Below are 7,500 nucleotides of genomic sequence, written 5' to 3'. Positions count from 1 at the left end.
AAAAGTTGACTTTGAAAATTTTTGAGAACCAGGATTTGGGGGGGCCAAATGTGTTGAGGCAGGCCGCCCATAGTGCTCTTATCTCGGCCTTGGCAAGCGAGAATCCCCCTGGGAAGTGGCACTCTGAAAATATTTCGAAGAAAGTTGACTCTGAAAATTTTTCGTCTTAAAAAGCTCGCTCCTGATATTGTACCCCATACATTTTGAGGTTTGGGGGCAAACCTCTCGAATGGGGGGACGAGGTCCCCTATCTACAGCGCCCCTAATGGCGGCAGGTGGTACTGGCCCCCTGGTCACCCGGCCATTGAAAATGAATGGGCCCCATTCATTTCCTATGGCATTTTTCGACGCCTGGTCACCCGGCCATTGAAAATGAATGGGGCACTTCCAGGGGGGGCTCTGGCTCGCCCAGGCCGAAATAGGAGCACTATGGGCGGCCTGCCTGAGCAGATTTGCCCCCCCAAATCCTGGTTCTCAAAAATTTTCAAAGTCATCTTTTTTCGAATTATTTTCAGAGTGCCACTTCCAGGGGGGTGCTCTGGCGCGCCCAGGCCGAAATAGGAGCACTATGGGCGGCCTGCCTCAGCACATTTGCCCCCCCCAAATCCTGGTTCTCAAAAATTTTCAAAGTCATTTTTTTTTAATTATTTTCAGAGTGCCACTTCCAGGGGGGTGCTCTGGCGCGCCCAGGCCGAAATAGGAGCACTATGGGCGGCCTGCCTCAGCACATTTGCCCCCCCCAAATCCTGGTTCTCAAAAATTTTCAAAGTCATTTTTTTTTAATTATTTTCAGAGTGCCACTTCCAGGGGGGTGCTCTGGCGCGCCCAGGCCGAAATAGGAGCACTATGGGCGGCCTGCCTCAGCACATTTGCCCCCCCCAAATCCTGGTTCTCCAAAAATTTCAAAGTCAACTTTTTTTGAAATATTTTCAGAGTGCCACCTCTGGAGCCTCTGCAGCGGGGGCTCTCGCCTGCCTGGTCACCCGTCATTCATTTCAATGGGGGGGGGATATGGACGCCTGGTCACCCGGCATTCATTTCAATGGGGAGATTGGAGCCCTGGGCATCCGGCCTTCATTTCAATGGGGGATTTGGACGTCTGGTCACCCGCCATTCATTTCAATGGGGAGATTGGAGCCCTGGGCACCCGGCCTTCATTTCAATGGGGGATTTGGACGCCTGGTCACCCGGCCTTCATTTCAATGGGGGATTTGGACGCCTGGTCACCCGCCATTCATTTCAATGGGGAGATTGGAGCCCTGGGCACCCGGCCTTCATTTCAATGGGGGATTTGGACGCCTGGTCACCCGCCATTCATTTCAATGGGGAGATTGGAGCCCTGGGCACCCGGCCTTCATTTCAATGGGGGATTTGGACGCCTGGTCACCCGCCATTCATTTCACTGGGGAGATTGGAGCCCTGGGCACCCGGCCTTCATTTCAATGGGGGATTTGGACGCCTGGTCACCCGCCATTCATTTCACTGGGGAGATTGGAGCCCTGGGCACCCGGCCTTCATTTCAATGGGGGATTTGGACGCCTGGTCACCCGCCATTCATTTCAATGGGGAGATTGGAGCCCTGGGCACCCGGCCTTCATTTCAATGGGGGATTTGGACGCCTGGTCACCCGCCATTCATTTCACTGGGGAGATTGGAGCCCTGGGCACCCGGCCTTCATTTCAATGGGGGATTTGGACGCCCGGTCACCCGCCATTCATTTCAATGGGGAGATTGGAGCCCTGGGCACCCGGCCTTCATTTCAATGGGGGATTTGGACGCCCGGTCACCCGGCATTCATTTCAATGGGGAGATTGGAGCCCTTGGCACCCGGCCTTCATTTCAATGGGGGATTTGGACGCCCGGTCACCCGCCATTCATTTCAATGGGGAGATTGGAGCCCTGGGCACCCGGCCTTCATTTCAATGGGGGATTTGGACGCCCGGTCACCCGCCATTCATTTCAATGGGGAGATTGGAGCCCTGGGCATCCGGCCTTCATTTCAATGGGGGATTTGGACGCCTGGTCACCCGCCATTCATTTCAATGGGAAGATTGGAGCCCTGGTCAATCCCTGAAGAGAGACGCTCTCCCCCTGGTCCATGGCGCTCTCCCCCTGGTCCATGGAGTCCCGCAAACGGCCAGCATCAAGCCCCGAAGACAGGCGCTCTCCCACTGGTCCGTGGAGCCCCGAAGACACGCGCCAACAGCCAGCATCAAGCCCCCAAAGAGAGGCGCTCTCCCCCTGGTCCTTGGAGCCCCGCCGACGGCCAGCGACAAGCCCCGAAGTGAGGCGCTCTCCTCCTTGTTCGGCACATGCACGCACACACACCCCTCCGCACGAGCCCCTGTGCGCCCGGCGCGCCCGCAGTTGGAAGAAGGGAAAGAGGGGGAAGAGCTGGAAGTGCTGGAAGTGCTGGAAGTGCTGGAAGTGCTGAAAGTGCTGAAAGTGCTGAAAGTGCTGAAAGTAAAGGGGAAAGCGGACAGCGGCCAGCGGACAGCGGCCAGCGGACAGCGGCCAGCGGACAGCGGCGACAGGCCAAATGTGCTGAGGGCGGCCGCCTATAGTGCTCCTATTTCGGCTATGGCAGGCGCTCTCCCCCTGGTCCATGGCGCTTTCCCCCTGGTCCATGGAGCCCCGCCAACAGCCAGCAACAAGCCCCAAAGAGAGGCGCTCTCTCCCTGGTCCATGGAGCCCCGCCAACAGGCATCAAGCCCCGAAGAGAGGCACTCTCCCCCTGGTCCATGGCGCTCTCCCCCTGGTACATGGAGCCCCGCCAACAGCCAGCAACAAGCCCCGAAGAGAGGCGCTCTCCCCCTTGTCCATGGCGCTCCAGGATGGGGGGGCCAAATGTGCTGAGGGCGGCCGCCTATAGTGCTCTTATTTCGGCTATGGCAGGTGCTCTCCCCCTGGTCCATGGCGCTCTCCCCCTGGTCCATGGAGCCACGCCAACAGCCAGCAACAAGCCCCAAAGAGAGGCGCTCTCCCCCTGGTCCATGGAGCCCCGCCAACAGGCATCAAGCCCCGAAGAGAGGCGCTCTCCCCCTTGTCCATGGCGCTCCAGGATGGGGGGGCCAAATGTGCTGAGGGCGGCCGCCTATAGTGCTCTTATTTCGGCTATGGCAGGTGCTCTCCCCCTGGTCCATGGCGCTCTCCCCCTGGTCCATGGAGCCACGCCAACAGCCAGCAACAAGCCCCAAAGAGAGGCGCTCTCCCCCTGGTCCATGGAGCCCCGCCAACAGGCATCAAGCCCCGAAGAGAGGCGCTCTCCCCTTGGTCCATGGCGCTCCAGGATGGGGGGGCCAAATGTGCTGAGGGCGGCCGCCTATAGTGCTCTTATTTCGGCTATGGCAGGTGCTCTCCCCCTGGTCCATGGCGCTCTCCCCCTGGTCCATGGAGCCACGCCAACAGCCAGCAACAAGCCCCAAAGAGAGGCGCTCTCCCCCTGGTCCATGGAGCCCCGCCAACAGGCATCAAGCCCCGAAGAGAGGCGCTCTCCCCCTGGTCCATGGCGCTCCAGGATGGGGGGGCCAAATGTGCTGAGGGCGGCCGCCTATAGTGCTCTTATTTCGGCTATGGCAGGTGCTCTCCCCCTGGTCCATGGCGCTCTCCCCCTGGTCCATGGAGCCACGCCAACAGCCAGCAACAAGCCCCAAAGAGAGGCGCTCTCCCCCTGGTCCATGGAGCCCCGCCAACAGGCATCAAGCCCCGAAGAGAGGCGCTCTCCCCTTGGTCCATGGCGCTCCAGGATGGGGGGGCCAAATGTGCTGAGGGCGGCCGCCTATAGTGCTCTTATTTCGGCTATGGCAGGTGCTCTCCCCCTGGTCCATGGCGCTCTCCCCCTGGTCCATGGAGCCACGCCAACAGCCAGCAACAAGCCCCAAAGAGAGGCGCTCTCCCCCTGGTCCATGGAGCCCCGCCAACAGGCATCAAGCCCCGAAGAGAGGCGCTCTCCTCCTGGTCCATGGCGCTCCAGGATGGGGGGGCCAAATGTGCTGAGGGCGGCCGCCTAAAGTGCTCTTATTTCGGCTATGGCAGGTGCTCTCCCCCTGGTCCATGGCGCTCTCCCCCTGGTCCATGGAGCCACGCCAACAGCCAGCAACAAGCCCCAAAGAGAGGCGCTCTCCCCCTGGTCCATGGAGCCCCGCCAACAGGCATCAAGCCCCGAAGAGAGGCGCTCTCCTCCTGGTCCATGGCGCTCCAGGATGGGGGGGCCAAATGTGCTGAGGGCGGCCGCCCATAGTGCTCTTATTTCGGCTATGGCAGGCGAGAGCCCCCGCTGGAGGTGGCACTCTGAAAATATTTCGAAAAAAGTTGACTTTGAAAAAATTTGAGAACCAGGATTGGGGGGCCAAATGTGCTGAGGGCGGCCGCCTATAGTGCTCTTATTTCGGCTATGGCAGGTGCTCTCCCCCTGGTCCATGGCGCTCTCCCCCTGGTCCATGGAGCCCCGCCAACAGCCAGCAACAAGCCCCAAAGAGAGGCGCTCTCCCCCTGGTCCATGGAGCCCCGCCAATAGCCAGCAACAAGCCCCAAAGAGAGGCGCTCTCCCCCTGGTCCATGGAGCCCCGCCAACAGGCATCAAGCCCCGAAGAGAGGCGCTCTCCCCCTGGTCCATGGCGCTCTCCCCCTGGTCCATGGAGCCCCGCCAACAGCCAGCAACAAGCCCCAAAGAGAGGCGCTCTCCCCCTGGTCCATGGCGCTCCAGGATGGGGGGGCCAAATGTGCTCACTGAGGCCGCCCATGGCGCTCCTATTTCGGCTATGGCAGGCGAGAATCCCCCTGGGAAGTGGCACTCTGAAAATATTTTGAAAAAAGTTGACTTTGAAAATTTTTGAGAACCAGGATTTGGGGGGCCAAATGTGCTGAGGGCGGCCGCCTATAGTGCTCTTATTCGGCTATGGCAGGTGCTCTCCCCCTGGTCCATGGCGCTCTCCCCCTGGTCCATGGAGCCCCGCCAACAGCCAGCAACAAGCCCCAAAGAGAGGCGCTCTCCCCCTGGTCCATGGAGCCCCGCCAATAGCCAGCAACAAGCCCCACAGAGAGGCGCTCTCCCCCTGGTCCATGGAGCCCCGCCAACAGGCATCAAGCCCCGAAGAGAGGCGCTCTCCCCCTGGTCCATGGCGCTCTCCCCCTGGTCCATGGAGCCCCGCCAACAGCCAGCAACAAGCCCCAAAGAGAGGCGCTCTCCCCCTGGTCCATGGCGCTCCAGGATGGGGGGGCCAAATGTGCTCACTGAGGCCGCCCATGGCGCTCCTATTTTGGCTATGGCAGGCGAGAATCCCCCTGGGAAGTGGCACTCTGAAAATATTTTGAAAAAAGTTGACTTTGAAAATTTTTGAGAACCAGGATTTGGGGGGCCAAATGTGCTGAGGCAGGCCGCCCATGGCGCTCCTATTTCGGCTATGGCAGGCGAGAATCCCCCTGGGAAGTGGCACTCTGAAAATATTTTGAAAAAAGTTGACTTTGAAAATTTTTGAGAACCAGGATTTGGGGGGCCAAATCTGCTGAGGCAGGCCGCCCATAGCGCTCCTATTTCGGCTATGGCAGGCGCTCTCCCCTGGTCAATTTCAACCCCTGGGCACCCCGCCAGTCGATTTTGACCCCTGGGCACCCGCCATCCAATGTCAACCCCTGGGCACCCGCCAGTCGATTTCGACCCCTGGGCACCCGCCATCCAATGTCAACCCCTGGGCACCCGCCAGTCGATTTCGACCCCTGGGCACCCGCCATCCAATGTCAACCCCTGGGCACCCGCCAGTCGATTTCGACCCCTGGGCACCCGCCATCCAATGTCAACCCCTGGGCACCCGCCAGTCGATTTCGACCCCTGGGCACCCGCCATCCAATGTCAACCCCTGGGCACCCGCCAGTCGATTTCGACCCCTGGGCACCCCGCCATCCAATGTCAACCCCTGGGCACCCGCCAGTCGATTTCGACCCCTGGGCACCCGCCATTCAATGTCAACCCCTGGGCACCCGCCAGTCGATTTTGACCCCTGGGCACCCTCCATCCAATGTCAACCCCTGGGCACCCGCCAGCCGATTTTGACCCCTGGTCACCCGCCATCCAATGTCAACCCCTGGGCACCCGCCAGCCGATTTTGACCCCTGGTCACCCGCCAGTCGCCCCTGGTCACCCGCCATCATGGAGCCCCGCCAACAACCAGCAACAAGCCCCGAACACAGGCACCAACGACCAGCAACAAGCCCCGAACACAGGCACCAACGACCAGCAACAAGCCCCGAACACAGGCACCAACGACCAGCAAACAAGCCCCGAACACAGGCACCAACGACCAGCAACAAGCCCCGAACACAGGCACCAACGGCCAGCAACAAGCCCCGAACACAGGCCCCAACGGCCAGCAACAAGCCCCGAACACAGGCACCAACGACCAGCAACAAGCCCCGAACACAGGCACCAACGGCCAGCAACAAGCCCCGAACACAGGCCCCAACGGCCAGCAACAAGCCCCGAACACAGGCACCAACGACCAGCAACAAGCCCCGAACACAGGCACCAACGACCAGCAACAAGCCCCGAACACAGGCACCAACGGACCAGCAACAAGCCCCGAACACAGGCACCAACGGCCAGCAACAAGCCCCGAACACAGGCCCCAACGCCAGCAACAAGCCCCGAACACAGGCACCAACGACCAGCAACAAGCCCCGAACACAGGCACCAACGGCCAGCAACAAGCCCCGAACACAGGCCCCAACGGCCAGCAACAAGCCCCGAACACAGGCACCAACGACCAGCAACAAGCCCCGAACACAGGCACCAACGACCAGCAACAAGCCCCGAACACAGGCACCAACGACCAGCAACAAGCCCCGAACACAGGCACCAACGACCAGCAACAAGCCCCGAACACAGGCACCAACGACCAGCAACAAGCCCCGAACACAGGCACCAACGACCAGCAACAAGCCCCGAACACAGGCACCAACGGCCAGCAACAAGCCCCGAACACAGGCCCCAACGGCCAGCAACAAGCCCCGAACACAGGCACCAACGACCAGCAACAAGCCCCGAACACAGGCACCAACGACCAGCAACAAGCCCCGAACACAGGCACCAACGACCAGCAACAAGCCCCGAACACAGGCACCAACGGCCAGCAACAAGCCCCGAACACAGGCCCCAACAGCCAGCAACAAGCCCCGAACACAGGCACCAACGACCAGCAACAAGCCCCGAACACAGGCACCAACGACCAGCAACAAGCCCCGAACACAGGCACCAACGACCAGCAACAAGCCCCCGAACACAGGCACCAACGACCAGCAACAAGCCCCGAACACAGGCACCACGACCAGCAACAAGCCCCGAACACAGGCACCAACGACCAGCAACAAGCCCCGAACACAGGCACCAACGGCCAGCAACAAGCCCCGAACACAGGCCCCAACGGCCAGCAACAAAGCCCCGAACACAGGCACCAACGACCAGCAACAAGCCCCGAACACAGGCACCAACGGCCAGCAACAAGCCCC

This window comes from Vanacampus margaritifer, unplaced genomic scaffold (genome assembly GCF_051991255.1).
Source record: "Vanacampus margaritifer isolate UIUO_Vmar unplaced genomic scaffold, RoL_Vmar_1.0 HiC_scaffold_207, whole genome shotgun sequence".
In the NCBI taxonomy this organism is placed as follows: Eukaryota; Metazoa; Chordata; class Actinopteri; order Syngnathiformes; family Syngnathidae; genus Vanacampus; species Vanacampus margaritifer.
This window is presented reverse-complemented; position numbering follows the sequence as displayed.